At 37.8% G+C, this 20,002-nt stretch overlaps 1 protein-coding gene across 2 annotated transcripts in view; it reads left to right on the plus strand.

Moving 5' to 3' along the window:
• The window catches only part of FYN (FYN proto-oncogene, Src family tyrosine kinase), a 117,377-nt gene that overhangs the window by 11,640 nt on the left and 85,735 nt on the right, over positions 1 to 20,002 (plus strand). For both annotated transcript variants that reach the window (XM_089530553.1, XM_089530554.1), the window contains exon 2: positions 7,040 to 7,113. The gene's annotated coding sequence lies outside the window, so the exon portion shown is untranslated. The remainder of the gene's footprint in view (positions 1 to 7,039; positions 7,114 to 20,002) is intronic.

Below are 20,002 nucleotides of genomic sequence, written 5' to 3' on the forward strand. Positions count from 1 at the left end.
TCAGAATTAAATCTGTTAGTTGTTTTTAAAACCTGATAACTGGCAGGAAATAAATCTGATTATTATAATTTTCTGAAATGATTCTATAGTATCAATAAAAAATAAAAGGAGAAAAGGGTTAGAATCATTTGTTGAAGTTAAATGGAGATGGCACAATAACTTTCATTACATTTCTGGTGATACAACCCTGGAGTCTATTTCAAAGTAGCTGCGTTGCACTTGGGTTTAAGCCATAATAAAACGAAAGTATCAACACAAAATAAAATCCAAGGACAGTATTTGCTTAGTAAGCAGGTCATGACAATGTTGATGATAAGATAAACAGGATATAATTTATCAAGGCCTATACATTCAGTGATAATTGAAATAACCCTAATGTACTTGGAGCCTGCAAAGGCAGATACTGCAAAACTTTATTTTCAGTTAAACATCTATTAGCTGTAGACTAATTAAAATTTAGAGTTGCTGATGATGGTAATCAAAAGAATAAAAACACCAGTATTGATAAGAAGTAGTTCTTGATTATCCTTCTCTCATATTATTGTAAACAGAGCAGTTCAACAACTAGTGGGATTTATCTTCTGCTGACTCTTTCAGTCCCACATATAACAAAACAAATTGATTGGAATATCTTTTTAAATAACTGTCTTAAAACCACAGAAGATATCCACTGGAACCATAAAAGGGCATAAGCCTTTCTGATTGGAAATGACATAAGATCTGTTAAGTATCCTTCATAGATATGATTAAATTTAAGCATCGAGCACTGAAATCAGTTTTGCTTTGAGAAATAAAGAGATCAGTCTGCATCAATACTTCTTTTGGTTTGGTTTTGAATATCCTTTTACCTACCCACAGTTGACTTCTAATTAAATGGGTTTGTGAGAAGCTGAATAGAACAGCAAAAGCTTATCTGTCTTGCACAGCCAAAGTCTCCTCTTGGGACAAAGAGAAAATTCTAGTCCAGTAACTGAAAATGCAAGAATGAACTCTTGTAATTAATCTCTCTCAGACTAAAGAATTGGTTCTAACTTTTCTTACTCTTTTTAGACGAGTATGGTCAGATTGACATCTCTTATTTTTGCATCATGTAAGAACTGAGTATTACATCTGTTTTCACCCACTCATATAATAAACCTATCTCATCTTTTAAATCCTCCAGGGATGGTGGATGGGGGAAGGTGGCAGCAAGCTGGAAGAAGGAGGGGGAATCACTAATTCATGCTGTTTTATTCATAAGTAGATTTCATTTCTGAAATTCAGTTTATTTCATCATGCAAGAGCAGGGAAGTTTTACTTTCCCCTCACAGTGGTGTCTGAGAATCCCTGGAGACGAGTGGGTCAGTGACTTTTTAAAAATCACATGTTGATAAAGTATCCCGTTTAGGCTACAGATTCAAGGGGATTGTTGTCAGCTGCTGTCAAGTCAAGTTTCTTGGTGAATGAAAACTGTCTTGAGTCTCCCTGTCACCAACAGCCCTAGTCAGATTTTGCAAACTCAGGGCCATGGTTTCCTTGATTGAGTCTATACATCCCTAAAGCAATCTTCCTCTTTTCCTTCTACTTCCTGCCTTGCCAAGAATTATTGTCTTTTCTAGTGAATCACACCTTCTCATGATGTGTCCACAGTACAACAGTTTGGTAATCTTGGCTTCTAGGGAGAGTTCAGGCTTGATTTACACTAAGACCAATTTTTTTAACAGTCAGTATCCTCAAACCTCTTCTCTAGCACCACATTTCAGATGAGTTGATTTTCTTCCCGAGTAGCTTTCTTCACTGTCCAGCTTTCACAGTCATACAAAGAAATTGGAAATATGTTGGCATGAACAATCATAACTTTGTTACTGTATGTTTAAAGCCATTTCTGGCTTATGGCAACTTAAGGCAAAGCTATCATGAGTATTTATTGGCAAGATTTGTTCAGAGGAGATTTGCCATTGATTTCCACTGAGGCTGAGAGCATGTGACTTGCCCAAGGTCACCCAGTGGGTTTCATGGCCAAGCTGGGAATCAAACCCTGGTCTTTACAGTCATAGTCTAATATTTTAGTATTAAATTACATGTCTTCACATTTCAAGAGCATGTCTAGTTCCTTTATAGCAGCCTTCCCATGTTCTAATCTTCTTCTAATTTCTTGACTGAAATCTCCCTTCTGATTAATGACTGAGCCAAGGCATGGAAACGCTTGAACTCTTTAAATGTCTTCATCATCTACATTAAAGTTATGTAAATGATCTGTAGACATTATTTTTGTTTTTTTAATGTTCAACTGTAAATTTGCCTTTCCACTTTTTACCTTGACTTTTTCCAGTAATTGTTTCATCTTTCCTGTTTTCTGCTAGTAGTATGGTGTCATCTGCATATCATAAATTGTTGTTCCTTCTTCCAATTTTCATGCATCCTACCTCAAAGTTTAATCTTGCTTTGTGTATGATATGTTCAGTGTACATATGATACTTCAGCATACAAGTTAAACAGATAGGTTGATAAAATGCAGCATTGCCTGACCTTCTTGCAAGTTAGAAACCGTTCAGTTTCTTCGTATTCTATCCTGAAGGTAGCCTCTTGTCCTGGGTATAGGTTGTTTTGTGGGGGTGGGGGGTAGATTATGTTTTTAAACTTTTGTATATTTAGATTTTAACTTTCTTGTGTTTTAATTAGGTTATTTTAATTGTCTCTAAAATGTTTGTCTTGATGTGTTTTTATATTGTGAGCCACCTTGGGTCCCTTTTGGGAGAAAGGCGGCATAGAAATAAAATAAATAAATAAATGTCAGGACAATACAATATTGTTCTTTAAGAGCAGCCTATAGTTGTTTAATGATCTACACAATTAAAGGTTTTGCTATAATCCGTAATTTTCTTCATAAATTTTTGATGCACTACATTATCCAATGTGTGTTTACAATATGATCCCTCATGCAAGTTAAACAGATAGGTTGATAAAATGCAGCATTTCCTGACTTTCTTGCAAGTTTCCTGTACCCAACATGGGACCTCACGTTTCTCACTATGAAAAAGAAAGAAAAGCTTTGGTTAACATTTTCTTCACTATTAATGCCAACCCTTCTCTTCTTAGGTTTTCATTTCCTCAGTAAAATATTGTGTAATTATCTGACTCACAATGTCCCATTCCTGCCTACTTCAGCTCACTCACCCCAAGTATTGCAGTGTTTATATGTTCCATTTCTACTGTGTCTAGCTTCCCCTAATTCATGCTTCTCCTATTCCATGTTCCTATAATATGTGCTGTGCAACTTCAAGCTTTCCTTTCACTGCTAAGCAAGTCAACAGTCGAACGTCCTTTTGGCTTGAGGCCAGTTGCATCATTAGCCACAGCATTATTCATAGTTATTCTCTGCTGTACCCCAGTAGCTCATTGAGTGTCTTCCAATATGGGAGTCTCATCTTCTGGCATTATCTCCTGTTTCTTTTTCGATCATCAACATAGGTTTTCATGGTAAAAGACATTCAAAGGGGCTTTACCTTGGTTTCTTCTACACCAGTGGTCCCCAAACTGTCTCCTTTGAGAGATTTTGGGTTTCAGCTCCCAGAAGCCTCAGCCATATTGGCCAGTAGTCTGGGATTTTGGGAGCTGAAGTCCAAAATGCCTTAAAGAGCACAGTTTAGGGACCACTCTACACAGTACTAACAAGTGTTAGCTATGGTGCCACTACCATTATCTCTAAGAGATCCTCCACCAGTGTCACCTTCCTCCACTGCTGCTGCTGCCCAGTAGCTCTGCTTGGTACATTTAGTCTTGCTCCTCAGCAAAGATTGTCTGACATGGGAAACCTCACTAGCCACACAGCCTCTTGAGTTACAGGAGCACACAGTTCAACCACCACAGAAAGGTAGTGCCATGATGAGATTAAAGGGGCAAGGGAACATAAATACCCCCAGAGTAGGTCAGATATTAGAACGAGAGCAGTAGGAACAAAGGTAGCAGAAAAACAGGAGAACTGGTAGGAAGAAGAACATGCTAACCATCTTATTTGCATCCAGAGCTAGTAATAGGCAACATATTTCATTGAGCTCATCAGATGAGATAGCTAGTGGGAGGTAGGAAGTGGCATAGGCCCACTTCCAACTGCAAACTCATTCACTTGCAACTTTCTAAAGACAGCTGATTAACTGCAATTTAGATCCTTGAAGAGGCCCTTGTCTATGCTAGGCCAATGTTAGAAGCACATTTGGGAAGAACATCAGAGAGACTCTTTCCAGGGGCTGGGGCTGGAATTCCCATCCTTAGGAGGCCTGTAAAGCTTTCCTTCTTGATAGTCTTCTGATGACTGGTGAAATATTTTCATGTTTAGAGAGGCCTATGGTTTGCTGAGCTGATTATATTTTGCTGCTGCTACTGAAAGCTTTTTAAATTTTGTCATTTCAATTTAAATGTGTTTCATATTATGTTTTAATATATTATTGTGCATTTCCATCATGGTTAGTCACCTTAAACATCTAGTATGGAAAGGAAAGGAAAATGTTTAAACAAATGAATTAAATTCACAGCGTGGTCACAGGGCTTGTGCCTGGACAATGGTTTTTATTTTGTTTATTGCCTTGTGCTCTATGCTATAGTTACTCAAGATGGCTAACAACAATTTTAGCCATATAGATATCTAGAATTACTATACATATTTTTTTCATGGGTTTAAGTGGAATGCTTCTAGATGTGGGCAAATTGAGGAATGCATGCTAAACATTAGTTTAATCAGATTTTCAAATTCAGCCATTAGCTGTTGTTGCTTTCACGAGAAATAGAGTAGCAAGTGTGAGAGAAGAAAATTGTTGTAGTGCTGTAGCATGTAGCCCATGAGGCCCTGTTGTTGAAATGAATGACTGAAATATAGCTTAGGTTATACTTCAGAGGAAGGACTGACAAAACCATCTCGGAGTATGAGGTTGTCATAAGTTGACATGCTGAGAGAGTGTGTCTGTGAGAACAATGGTAGCTTTGTAATTAGTGGTGTAGGCCATAAGTGTGTTCTGGTGGTTTTGGTTTGTGTGTGGGGTAAACAGGATTGTATCTTCAATTGCAGACAGTAACATTCAGTCAATATGGCATCCAAAGAAGTGGATTTATATCCACTAAAGCTCATGCATTTTTTTAAAGTTAGTGTTTTTAAAAGTTTTTTAAAGATGCTGCCACATTTTTTTTCTTCTCCCCTTTTCTTCCTCCTTTTTTTGCTGCCAGAGGCTAACACAGTCACTTCTTTGAAAACCTCTCAAAAGACCCTAAATATTTTTATCACGGCTTGCCAAGGAAACAGTTTTTTATTGTTGGGAAGGTATTACACTTGTTTTCTTTTTACAATACCTTGATTTCTAAGGTCTGAATTGGCATTGCAAAAAGACTCACTTTTTCCGCCTTGCTTTCCCCCATGTCCCTTAATTCCAGTCTTCTCCTTTTATGCTGTTGTAATGTAATGGATGTCCTTGGTGTTATTGGTGTTATTGGTTTTAATGGTTTTAAAAAGTGATTGAATGATGGATATTTTTATCGCTTGTATTTTATCGTTTAATGTGGGGGGATTTCTTTTATTGGATTTTGCTGTTTTCGTATTTTAACTGATTGTAAACCGCTGTGATCATTGGAATAGTGGTATATAAATAAAGATTCATTCATTCATTCATTGCACCACTTTCCACTGAAGCCCAGATCCTCCAAGATCTTACTTGCTATGCCCACCAGATTTTTATATAAGCACAAGACACAGGCTTTTCTTTCTCCCTATGATTATTATAATAAAAATTGTTCTGACAGGGCTGCTGGCCTATATGGCATGCTGTTCTGTCTGTGTATATAGCCTAGGGGAAGAACTGGAGTAGCTGTCAAGAGAAATTTAGTTAGACTTGCCAAAATAGTGGCATTTGTCCATCTTACTCTTCTTACTTTCTAGACTGCCTGAGTTTACATCATGTACCTCTATCCTGCTTTGATAGATTGTTTCCGGTTAACAGGTGCAGTAAAATTGTGAAAGGCTGTACTGTAGCATAAAACTGCTTCTTGCTGTTTTTACCAAAAGTGGTATGGTAGCAAAAGCACCAAGAATTTGGATGACATGGAAAAGGAATTTTCAGACTTTGATCCCTAGAGCGCCTTTGTTTGTTTGTTTGTTTGTTTGTTTTTTGCATATGATCAGATTTGTCCACATTTGGACAATAATCTCATCAGTTCACCGTCTCCAGTTTCTGGAGTGTTACTACAGTGGACCCTTGTTATACGCTGGGGTTTGGTTCCAAGATCCCCCGTGTATAACAAAATCCGTGTATGCTCAAGTCCCATTAAATATAATGACATAGCAAAATGGTGTCCCTTATAAAAATGGAAAATCAAGGTAAATTTATACTTTTTTTGGAATATTTTCAAACCGTGTATGCTTGAATCCGTGTATAAAAAAACTGTGTATAAGAAGGGCCGACTGTATATGGGAAATAGGAAACTTTGTCTTGTATTGCTTGTTTAACAAGCTGGAATTTATTTTAAGCTACAGTTCTTGATTTGTGTGCAACAGGCTAAGAGTCTGCTAGAATATACTGTAAATACAGTCTGGTTTATTTCTCCTCTTAGCAATTCAGGAGGAAGATCAGAGAAGTGGAAGTATGTAAATCCATGCCACAAGAAGACACTTTTCCACTCACACACATGGTGCTAAACTGTGGTTATTTAGAAAAGTAGCCATTTTAGAATTTTTCTGCTTGATTATTAATAGGAGTTAATGAACTATCTGTGAATGTTTACATTTTATTGGCATTGTAATTTCATACCGTGAAAAGTATTTTTGTTGTTTTTAAGTGATACAGGGGTTTTTTCCCTTTGCCAGTTAAGTTTGATGCTGTAGAATCTGCAAGCCTATGTTTTTCACAAGAAAAAGGAATATTTATGAGAGATGTTCCCTCCTCAGTACCCTCTCTTGCCCTTAATAACCCAATCCTGGCATTTTTGAAAAGGAGATCTGTCAGAAGCACTGTGTGTATTTAGCATGTGTGTCAAATCAAGATGGAAGAAAATAACTGAGGTCTCTCTTTTATTCCAGAAACAATCTGACAGAAGTTCTTGAGAAAATGTGGTGAATAAAAGCTTGCTTGTATCTACAGGGGGGAAATTCTGGTAAGCAACTATACATCTTATATATGTTTTTGCAGTTGTTCCCATTAAATTGTTCCAATGGTTTTCATTCTAATGTGATTTCTACTGAGATTGGAAACCTATAATTTTGCAAGTTGGGCCACTGCTGTGGGCAATATTTTCTTCTTGTTTGTTTTGTTTTGTTTTTGCATAAAGACTCTTTAGTTATAATGAGAAACACTGAAAGAAACCAAGCTGAGCCTTAAAGCAAGGAATGCTCTAGAAAGTTTAATTTCTCAGGCGGCTTCTAGTTATTGTGCTGTGGCTTTTGTAAAGTACTTAAAAGCCTTGAAGCTAAAAAAATTAAAGCAGGAATATCAGAAAACCTTGCCTAAAAAAAGGCGGGGGGGGGGGAATTCAGTATATTATCATGTAAACAGGTACTATAGTTCCTATAGAAACAGTGTAAGAAAGGTATATAGAAATTATTTCACAGCAGACAGTGGAATTGACATACCACAGCTCTTTCTTGTCTCTAATACATTTTCTAAAGTTGTGTGAGTCTCCTTTGATATAACTCATTTTGCTAGAGCAAAGTGAAGTACATCAGACTCCTTAAAGATGATTTAGTTAGGAATTTCTCCTTGGGTGATATGATCTCCCTTAAAACTTTTTTTGGTCCATCAGTTTTCTTAACTTGCTTACTGGAAAAACAAGGCTTGGAAAGGCTTGCCCATCTAAGTCATCTGATGGTTGATTTGAAAGACCTATTTCATTTTAAATAAATACACTTTCCAAAGTGGCATTTACTGACACGTACTTAATCCACTGAAGTTTGTATGTAGAACACTGTCAGCTATGGAAAGCAATAACCCATGAGTTAAAGTTGTATAGTCTCTCCAGCTGTTTTCAAGGTTCTTAGTTGCTCCATCTCAGTACAATGGTTCATTTTATTAGTAAAGGGTTTTTCATCATTCAGGATCCTGCTGTTAAGATATACTTGATTATTTTTCTCCTGCTGCTCCAAGTATAAAATAAGAATGAATTCTGGAGGCCTCCATCTTTGTCATTTTTGAATACAGGAAACAGAAATACACAGAGACATCTTTGGTGACACATCATTGATTAAAAACAGAAATAGACCCAGGGGGAGAGGGGGATATATGCTCTACCTATTATCCTTAGCTTCTGCCCAAAAGTATGCCCATAAGCATATTCCTCCCACAAAACTTGCACTGAAGCCCTCTGAGCTTGCCTTTTAAAGAGGGAGGTGATACACAACAGTTATATCCTCACTCATCTCCCATTGCTCTGTGAGTCTCATACTGTTTCTTTCCTAACTTGAAGGAGCATTTGTTGTTGTTGTGTGCTTTCAAAGAAAATGTAATGTTTATATAACAATTGATTTACCATTGTATTATCTAATACTTGTTACTTTGGAGAGCAAGAAAATTGTGCATTTGAACAATGAGGCATAATTTGTTATTAAAGTTACTGTAGCTGTAAGAGATCATTTGTAGAGTCAGTACCAAGAATAGAATTTACAGGAACTAAGCAGAACAGTGGAGGTTAGGGAGGCTTGGAGAAGTCTCATCCACAGGGTTGCCATGAGTCAAGATCAACTCAAGGGCCGTTAACAACAGTAACAACAAACCTAGAGTAACTGCTGGGCTGTACCTCTGTATTCCATCAGCAGTGATCCATCAGATGGAGGAAAGGCCTCCCTCAAAACGAAAAGCATCCTGATATACATTTCACTGAGCAAGTCCAGAAGCCCATTGTGAGCTTTGTGCTACTGTGACATTTTAATCTTAGGGAGAAATAAATTGATCTAGTGGTTTGTTGTTGTTGACAACCAAATACGAACCATGGTTTATATCTGAATAGATGATTACATGTTATTTCTGTTTGTGTAGGAAATTAATTATTCAGTTCACAATATTTATTCAAATTATAAAATAATCTTATGTTGTGGCAGAGTAGAAGAAATCATCGATTTTTGATGTTATATTTTATATTTTTAATATATTAAATTATGCAGATATTGTGTTTTCTGCTGTAGAGATGGAGTGAATAATAGTCACAGTGTGTTTGAGGTTGTTTCACAATGTATGTGAGTTGGTGTTCCTAAAAAAGGAGGTTAAAACCAAACATATATCAATTTCCTACAACTAAGACTTACTAGTGCTTTGATATAAATATGGTATTTATTTAAAGACTTTTATAACATTTCTGTATTTTTGGGTATGTAGCCTTATTAGTAAGGATGTGGCATCTTGTAGAAAATATATACATTTCATTATGCATATACTGTTTTATTTTCTCCCCTGGTAATTTCTTTGTAATGTGAATTATGAAAACAATGCACCAAACTGGAAATTGTGGGGTAAAACCCTACAACAAATTACAGAATTTTTATTAGAATTGTTTATTAATCATGTTGCTGAGCTCATTAAAGCATTAGGATCATAGAGGGAAAGAGGCCACAAAGGCTACAGAGTCCAATACCCTGCCATGCAGAAATACACTATCAAAGCACTCCTGAAATATATCCATCCAAACTCTGTTTAAAGACCTTCAAAAGAGGGAAGCCTGTATCACCCTCTGAGGCAGTCTATTCTACTGTCTAACAGTTCTTACAGTAAAGAAGTTCTTTCTAATGTTTAGGTGAAATCCCTTTTCTTGTAATTAGAACCCAGCATTCAAATTGGTCAATAGAATGGTGGTAATTATCATACTCTGACATTTCCCCCCTAATTTACCTGGAAGGGCCATTGTCACAGGTATTTTAAAACTAAACAGATTTCTAACTTAAAATATGCTTAGCACTCAAAGGAAGTGTTGCTGTCTTATTTACCAAGGATTATTTTGTCTGATAACAGTATTGGAGAGAAATCTATGTCCTGCTAAGACATAATATTTGTGGACACTGAAAGAATTTGTTTGTATAAACAATACAGCTATAAAAGTGCAGAATACATTTCACTAATCTCATGTAGATGTCAATAAGGTTCGCTAGTTCAAATGTCTTTTTTGACAGGTGAAGCTGGTACAGCAACCAAAGCTGGACAAAAGCATTCCTGGCCACATTTGATGCCTTGGCATACAGGTGCAAATGATATTTGTTTGATTATATCTTACACTTTTATTTTATTTAGTAGCCAGAATTCTATGCATAATGTACAGAGAAACTGAAAACCAAATAAAACAACAATTGTATTGCATAGCAGTATAACACACCAAAAAATAGCACATAATAAAACTGGCATGAAATCACCAGCAAAAACATATTCATCTATTGCCACCAGACAAGCCTCTGGATAGAGCATTCTACAAATGAAGAACCACTACTCACAGAAGGAGAGTCCGTTATGGCAAGTGGAATACTGTTTCTCCTTGCCCCAAATATTCTCAGCCAGTCTGCTTCTTTATTATAGCCAATCCTTACAACCAGTCCACAGAAGAAAATATAGTATGCTAGTGTGGAACCTGACTGAATCTACACAAGAAATTGTTCTTCGGTTCAATGAGATGTCAAGTATTGATGACATCTGTTGTGGGATCATTGAAGGGGAAGAGGAAAGAACAAAGCCAGAGTTAGTTGGCTGCCTCTGCTGCTGTTTAACACCCTGCTGTATCAATTCTGTCACTGCTATCACTGAAAAGTCATTGTCTGTTGTGACGACAGTACTCCTTTTACCTCATTTACTAGAGACCTATAGTGGAGAGCCTGAGATAATGACCTGAGATAATGGTTTGGGTAAGTTGGTTTTTCATGGATGCTTCTTCAGATAACCTGGCTATAAGCTGTGTAGTACTGGGAAGGTTAAATATGATTATCTGAAATGGATGTGAAGATACTCTGTCAGCCTGTGTTTATGGCAATGTATTGACATAATATGCTTATACAGTGGGCCCTTGCTTTCTGCTGGGATTTGGTTACAGGATTCCTCATGGAAAACAAAATCTGTAAATGCTCACGTTCCACTAAATACAATCGCATAGTAAAATGGTGTTCTTATATACAATGGCAAATTCAAAGTGTGCTTTTTGGAATTTATACATTTTTAAAATATTTTTAAATCATGGATTTTTGAATCCCTGGATTAAAAATCTGTGGATACGAGGGGCTGACTGTATTGCCTAATCCCAATTAACAATTGCATCTCCTTGTTTTGATCTATCTGAAATTTTCATCTCATATTGAAAACAAGCCAGTTGAAATAATTTAACAGAGAAACTTTTAGCTATCACAAAATTTTCCCTGTCTAAGAGAAAATCAATGACGTGGTGGGTCATCTTGACAATACAGATTTCCATCCTCTGAAACTAGTGGGAAGGTGTATCTCAGATCTGCTTTATGCAGATGATACAGCTGTACTTTCAAGAACATCCATTGGCCTAAAGAGGACACTGAGAACATTAACACAGTACTGCAGAGAGGATCACCACCATCACTAGCATGGTTGGTGGGGACACAATAGAGGACCTTCTCAGTGGCTGCCCCTAGACTCTGGAACTCCCTGCCCAGGGAGATCAGAATGGCTTCCTTCTTGTTGGCCTTCTGCCAGCAGGTTAAAACCTTCTTATGCAGACAAGCTTTTTAAAACAATGTTCTTAAAGGACTAGGGTGTTTTATCATTTTAAGTGTTTTAAAATTTTATCTTTTTAACTGTTTTAAGCTTTTAATAAGTAATCTGTTTTAATATTCTAACAATTTAATTTGGTTTTAATGTATCACTTTTCTGTTTTTAATTGTCTTGTTTTTAAATGTTGTGAAGCCACTCTGTGTCTCAGTTATGGGAAAAGAGCGCGATACAAATAAATATTATCATCATCATCATCACTGGCAAATTTTGGCAAATTTCTTATGACAAGAGAAGAGCCACTATATACCAGCGACACTCAAACTTTTTGAAGCCAAATCAGTTACACAACTGCTTTATGGTCCCAACTGGGACCTCTCTCCAACTCTGCACCATTAGAACTTGTGCAATCCAAATTTCTAAGATCAGCATTCCAAGCTCCAAAATGTGTCTCTAATGCAACACTGAGACTGGAGTCAGGCTTTATGAAAATGGAGCAAGAGTGTGGATGACCATACTCAGCTACTGGCTCATACTATCCTTTTATCCCACCAGCCTTGCTCTACTTATCCTGACTGATGAATTCCAGTCTACATGGAAACAGATGGTGATGACTAAAATTTATTCACTGGGTTTCTCTCCAGATCTTTTGCTCAGCATGGGATATGAAAAGACTAAAGCAACCATCAACAGTGGGTGATAGAATAGAGCGACAGCTAGCTAGCACCCCAACTTTTATTGTTAATGATCTTTGGCATCACCTATGGCATACATGCAATAAAAGAAAGAAGAAAAGCAAAAACAAAGAGAGATAGGAACAAAACCAAAAGTATGAATATCTGACATGCCAGAATAAGGAGAAATATTACAATGACCAATGCTGAGAAATAGAAGACAACAATAAAAAGGGAAGAACAAGAGACACCTATCAAAAAAATCTGAGAAATTAAAGCCAAGTTCAAACCAAGGGCATGGATGCTCTATGGAGAATAAAGAACATAATACAGGAACAAGAAGAAATAAAAAGGCACGGGAGGCAATACACGGAAGAGTTATACAAAAGAGATGAGGGAATGAATGACATTTGGAATGAGGAGCCATATGAAGTCGAATCCCAAATCCTAAGAAGTGAAGTGGAATCTGCAATAAAGGAAATGGGAAAAAATAAATCAACAGGAACAGGTGATATCCCAATTGAACTGTTAAAATGCCCAGAGACAGATGCAACTTGAGTGCTAAATGAAATATGCCAGCATATATGGAAAATAAAGAGGTTGCCAGCAAACTGAGGTTGCCAGCAAAGAGGTTGCCAGCAAAAAAACTGGAAATGCTTAATACATATCAATTCACAATAAATGAGATACAAAAGACTGCGGCAACTATAGGACAATAGCACTAACCTCCCATGCTAGCAAAATAATGCTCAAAATTCTGCAGCATAGGCCCCAACCATACATGGAGAGAGAAATTCCACAGTTGCAAGCAGGATTCAGAAAAGGAAGGAGCACTAGGGACCACATTGCAAACATACAGTGTCTAATGGAGTGCACCGAAGAATTCCAAAAAAAGAATCAGCATGTGTTTCATAGACTACAACAAAGCATTTGATTGTATAGACCACGAAAATCTATGGAACGCACTCAAAGACATGGGGGTGCCACTACATCTGATAATCCTGATGAGGAATCTGTATCGAGGACAAGAGGTCACTATCAGAATAGGATTTGGGGAAACAGAGTGGTTCCCAATAGGCAAAGGGATCAAGGATCTATGACTGCAATAAAGATGAACTGAACTGAACATGTCTAGGTGGGGTTGAAGTTGGTATATCATTCTCAACTAAATTCAGAAGTGCCCCAGAATTGTGAAACCTGTTTCTTCCAGGAATATGTTTTTCCACATCTAAAACAGGTTGACTCTTCTTTTCTAGTAATAAATATTTTATATCTGAAATCTTAATTCTCCTCTTTAAAAGATAGCATTTTCTACTACTGGGATATTAGTTGGCAAAATTACTGATAGCCATATTTCAAAATAAAAACCCAACAATAGCTATTCATCATTAAGGGCAAAAGGTTAATGTGCAAGCCTGTGAAAAAGGACAAACTTTCTGTGTTCATTTCTTGCCATCACTCAGCTGATGTGAAAGATCTTTGTCTGCAAGCTAAATTTAAAACATTAAATTGCTGCATTAAACATGTCCATTTTTCTTATTCTAAATAACTGCAATGGTGGACAGCAAGATTGGGACCATCAGTGGGAATGGACTAAAACTACAAAGCACATCCTATCAGTAAGCAGCTATTTGTCTCACATGTGATTTTTAATAAATGATTAGCACAAAATCATAAGAAATTGAACCACATTTTGGCTTCTCCTTTCGAATGAGGAATATTGCATATTTTACATTTCTTTCAAATGCTCAATATAAATGGTACATGAGAAGTAGGAGATGTTTATTGTTAACTACCTTCAAGTCAACTTCAACATATGTTGATCCTGTAAATGAAAGATAGTCACCCTATCCTTAACTCCCTGTTCAGCTCTTGCAGATTCATGGTCGTGGCTTCTCTGATTGAATCTATCCATCTGGTTCATGGTCGGCCTCTTTAACTGTTTCCCTCAAGTTTACCAAGCATTATTGTTTTTTTTAGTGAGTCCTTTCTTCTTATGATATGGCCAAAATACAACAGCCTCAGTTGAATTATCTTTGCTTCTAGGGAGATTTCAGACATGATTTGCTCTAAGATGCATTTATTGGTCTATTTAGCAGTCCATGGTATCTCTTCTTTGGTGCCACATCTTAAAAGAGTTGATTTTATTTCCTGTCAGCTTTTGTCACTGTCCAGCTCTCACAACTATACATAGAAATGAGAAATACAATGGCATGGACCATCCTAACTTTAATATTAAATTATACAACTTTCAAGATCTTGTCTATTTCCTTCATAGCTGCCCTTCCAAGTCCAAGGAGTTTATTACACTAGTGAGATTCTGGAGAGAAATGGAAGTTAAACTAGATTTAAACCAAAACACCCCTGGAAATGCCCAAAGTTTATCACACGACGTCGGAGTTAACATGAAATAATGCAAAGTTAATCCGAACGCAAAGTGGAGAAACTGGCAGCTTTTTACTTTTGGAACAACCCGATTGATTTCATGTTATTTCACTTGGGCAGTCCAAATTTGCAAATTTGGTTTAAATTCGAATGTACTTTAAATCACGTTTAACTCCCGTTTTCTTGTGGGATCTCCCCTAGTGTGATAAAGCTCCAAGTCTTCTGAGTTCTTGATGGCAGTCTTTGCTCTGATTGGTGATTGAGCCCAAGTATGGAAAATCTTGAACTCTTTTAAGATGACATTTTGCAAATCAGATTGCCTTATTTATAGGTGCAAGATTAATCCTCTGATGGCAGGTGGGGAAAAGGCAAATCTATCAAAAGAGATATCATGAACTAAATAATCGGCAGCTGACTATTCACAGTCACAGGTGGCAAGGCCTGGTGGTGTCATTATGCCTGTTTATTAAGCATCACCCACAGATACTCAGAAAATATTCAAATTGAATAAACAAAACTAACAAATATGGCAAACACAACATTTAACAAAAACAAACCCAATTTTTTACCAAATCTGTTATTAACACCATTGCAAGCAGTGCTTTTACCCACACATCGGGGATGTAGTCGAATTAATTAAGTTTTCTAATCTCTGCTCTTAACAGAAAAATACCCCCAAGTTTTCCAAGCTCTGTTTTTAACATTTTTCCAAGTGCCAGTTTTAATCAATGAGAGTTGTGATCCAAGCAAAGTAACTTTTTCAAACAAAAAGAAAGTTTTTCAAACTCTGTCTTATCCCCCATCCGCCACATTCCCTCCCTCCTTATTCCAGTCCTACCCTGCCCCATAACCCAGTTGTGGAATCTTCTTCATCCTCCAAACAATAAACATAGCCATAATGCTGCTAATAATCATCAATAGGGCAGATGATGATGACGACAACGGAGGAGGAGGAGGGCCAATGGGCCAAAGGGGTCAGCTCAGTGATGGCGAACCTATGGCACGCGTGCCAGAGGTGGCACTCAGAGCCCTCTCTGTGGGCACATGTGCTGTTGCCCCAGCACAGAGTTTGGCAGAGTCTGTTACTAGAAAGTATTTTGGGCACTCGGCCTCTAAAAGGTTCACCATCACTGGGTCAGCTAGTCTTATCCATGCATATCTACTTGGAAGCAAACCCTGAGTTTAACAGGAGTTGCAACTTTAAAATGCTGAAAATCTAACATATCCCAGTTATGATTACAAGATTTGTGGGGCGGGGGGAGAAATAATTGGAGAGGGAGGAAAGAGAGAAGGAAAAGAAAGATGATGAGTGTAGATGAGAGGAGTAGGGGGTAAAAGGAGAAATGGGATGAGAGAGAGGGAGGAATGGGGAAGGAGAATTTGGGGCATGTCCGCGCGGGTTATTTACTCCGCATTCCTTCCAGGCTTGCTGTTTCCTGTTTACATGACAGTGGCCCGAAACCCCAAATTAGGTATGAACTCACATTCACACCCAAATTTGGCATTTCCTTCCCTTAACCCGAATTTAAAAACTACATTTTGCTCTAGGTTTTTGGTTCTTTCCCACATGGTCCCTGCAAGTTGCCCAGCAAGTCGTTCTAAGGCAAGTCGTTCTAAGGTCAGAATGAGGCACCCAGTGTCAATAACAAGGCTGGGCATCTCATTGTGACCTCAGCAGTGGTGCCAGGTGATGAACAGGGATTGCACGGGAAGGTAGCCACTACAGAGAGAGTCGTCATTTGTGAGAAAGAGCATAAGTAACGGCAAAATTAAGGCCAGAATACTCCTGGGACAACTGGAGTATTCTGGCCACTAAAGACATGCCCAAAGACAAATGTAGCCAGGAAAACTGGTAGGAGGAAGAAAGGGACTTGGCAGTAAGTGAGAAGATAAGCACAAATAGATGTGGGGAGGGGAAAAGAAGAGAAGGAAGGAAGGGAAGGGAAATGCATTTATTCAGAAATTGTGGGAAGGACAGGGAGGAAGGAGAAAGGTTATTAATAATAATTGTTATGTTTAAACTTTGCCTTTCCCCCAGTTTGAGACTCAAAATGGATTACTACACTTTAAAAAATAAAGTTAAAAATTCACAAACTACAAAAGTTAAAAATCATACAAATACAAATACCACAGCAACAACAAATAGAAAATATGTCTGGAAAATTTTTTTTAGGGGGGGACAGGTCTTGTACAATAGGACCTCAAAGGCCTATTAAAACACAAAGGTCTTCACATAGAGAGCATTACAGTAATCCAACCAGGATGTAATTAAGGCATGTGTCCCGATGGCTACATCTGACATCTCAAGGAATGGGTGCAGCTGGTGTACAAGCTTTAACTTTGCAGATGTACTCATAGCCACTGCTGAAACCTAAACTTCCAGGCTCAGAGTTGAATCCAAGATCATACCAAAGCTATGGACCTGGGTCTTTAGGGAGATTGTAACACAGTGCAGCCCAATTTTGAATTCTTTGCTCATTTAAATTTCAATTTGCTCACTGTCATTCAGTCCATTATTGATGAGGGGCACTGGTTTAGGGCTAAAACAACTTCCTTGGATTATAGCAAAAAGAAGTAACAAGACGTAGTAGGTTGGGTGTCATCCACATACTGATGGAACCAAACTCCAAAACCCTGGGCAACTTCTCCCAATAATTTCATATATATGTTAAATAACAAAGGGGCAGAACAAAGTTGCAGGTGGGTAGGAAGAAAGCACATGGAGGGGAAGAAGAATTGAAATTAGTAATTAAAAGGAACCAACTGTCTAGCCAGTGCTAAAGAACAAAGGCACTTACACCATGCTTTATACTAAAAGTAGTATAACCCTCATGTACCTTAGGCCAAGCAAGGAAATTGTACTGTGACAGCTACCATTTTAGAGTAAGGATTGTTGGAAAAGGTAAGAAATACCACAAAGCAGCAATTTTGTGGTACAAATGTAACAACTTCTAAGGCAGAGAATACTGAGACAGCTCAGTATTTCTCCCTACTGACCACTCCCTTTCACTGAACCCTGATGTCCACTGTTTGAGAGGCTTGGGCAGGAGGGCAGGCAGACCCTTGAGTCTACAGACACCTTTAGGTGTGAGGCCCAGAAGTAAACCAGGATCCATATATTTCAGGGTAGTGCTGTCACCCTAACATTTTAGCTCCTTTCCGTGAGCACTGAAGAAGAGGGAGCAGGCCCTGAGATATGAGAGCCCTAGCCTTCATTCTTCCTTCAGAGCAAAATATGCCTTAATACTGAGCTAGGGATTAACAAATCATTACTAGAAGTCTCAGTGATGCCACCTTACATCATCCATTGCACCAGTATGGGTGATCTTGAATTCATTCTTTGTGCTCAGCTACCTAACATCTGTAACATGTTCTCTTTTAAAAATTATTAAAGCTCATATATTTTCAACCAACAACATGTATTTCACTTTGCAACCCATAGAGAAATTTGTTTTTGCCTAGTAACTATCATTTCTTGCTTCTAGAAAGTTACAGCCCAGTCTCATTCATGTTTATATAGCTGGAAATTTCGCTCAGTCAGCCTTGTTTCTAAATTAAGCTGCATAGAATTGAAGCCTTAGCCTTCAAGTAAGCCATCTTGCTTACAATTCTGCAGCTGCACATACCTTGTCTAGAAGAAAGCATAATTCTATAGTACAACAGTTATGTCTTCTGCTTTGCCAAAGCTTTTGAATTTATGTCTTTCGGTTATATAAAGACACCATTTAGTTGAAAATGAATACATTCCAATTGTTAGGGCAACCAGCAAGCATATATGCTTGCTCAGCAAATGTATGAATTTCAGGATGGTAATTTGATTTAAATAATGAGGGACTTGTTCCAAGGTTCATTCAAGGATGGAGTCTAACCCATCTTGATTTAAATCATAATTCCATCTTCACTGTCATCAATGTATTAAATAGATTCCTTGGTTCTTACAGCTGCCACATGAAGAATTATTGTTATCACTTCATTTACTTTTCCCATCTGTTCCACCTGCAGTTAGTGCAGCTGAGATGTTTTCCCCAATTTCTCCAGTTCTCTATAGCATGTTGTTCAAATACAAACTTTCTTTGGGCCTTTAGTTAATCATTTTTTCTTTCCTTTGTGCTGTTTTAGTTTTTGTGTAAATTTTTCATGACAACATGTAATTTTTCCTGTTGGAAATTTTATGAAATGATGTTGCAGCAGAATGAAGTATGGAACAAACAACAACCTATGGCAAAGCAACCTACAATCAGAACTTGGAAAGGTTACGTGTTTGTTCTCAGAATCTGGGATTCTGGGAGTTGTAGCCCCCCCCCCCAAAAAAAAAAAAAAAGACAATTTTCCAAGTGCTGAAAAGCCTTCAGAATAGTTGCTGCCTTGGTTTCAGTTCTTAGCTGGTATTCCCCAGGACAGGTTATCTCCAAATATTCTCTTATGGAACTCATATTTACTGATTTGAAAGAAATAGTAAAACATTGAGATGAGAAGAAGAGCCCTTCTGGCTCAGACCAAGAATCTGTTGAACTCAGCATCATGTTCCCCACAGTGGGCAACCAGGTGTCCATAGGAAGCCTCTAAATGTAATAAAAACCTTGAGGGCAATAGCCATTTCCCACAAAGGAAATCTCTGCTCATTTTCCCCATAACTCACATCATTTTACAAATCTTTTAGCATGCCCTCTGTTATTTATCTATGAGCCCAGGTGGTGCAGTGATTAAATGCCCGTACTGCAGCCACTCATTCACAAACCATAAGGTGGTGAGTTCAATACCAGCCAGGGCTCAGGCTTGACTCAGGCTTGCATCCTTCCAAGGTTGCTAACATGAGTACCCAGTTTGTTGGAGGCAATTAGCTTACAGTTGTAAACCGCTTAGAGGCTGCTTAGGTGGTATGAAGCGGTATATAAATGAAGCTGCTATTGCTATTGCTACCTTTTTTTTACCCTGGATAGTTCCAACTCTTTCTTCATAGGAGTTCCTCCTGCCTCTTGGTCTTCTTTGTACAGCTGTTCTATACTTACTCCATGCTTCGCCATATGTTTTTGAGGTGAAGCAACTAGAACTGATCTTTGTTATTCCTAGTATGGCTATACCATACGTTTGTTGACACATTGGTAGTTCAATTATTTATTACTAAAAATAATAATAATAATAATAATAGGTTTTATTTATATACCGCCCAATCACTGGGAATCCGAGCGGTTTACAACAGAGGGGATAATAGACGGTTCCCTGCCCTCAGGTTTACAATCTAAAGACACGACACAAAAGGAGAAGGGAATGGTGAGGGGGGGAGGG

This window comes from Sceloporus occidentalis, unplaced genomic scaffold (genome assembly GCF_023333645.1).
Source record: "Sceloporus occidentalis isolate IW3139 unplaced genomic scaffold, rSceOcc1.0.p SCAF_6, whole genome shotgun sequence".
Lineage (NCBI taxonomy): Eukaryota > Metazoa > Chordata > Lepidosauria > Squamata > Phrynosomatidae > Sceloporus > Sceloporus occidentalis.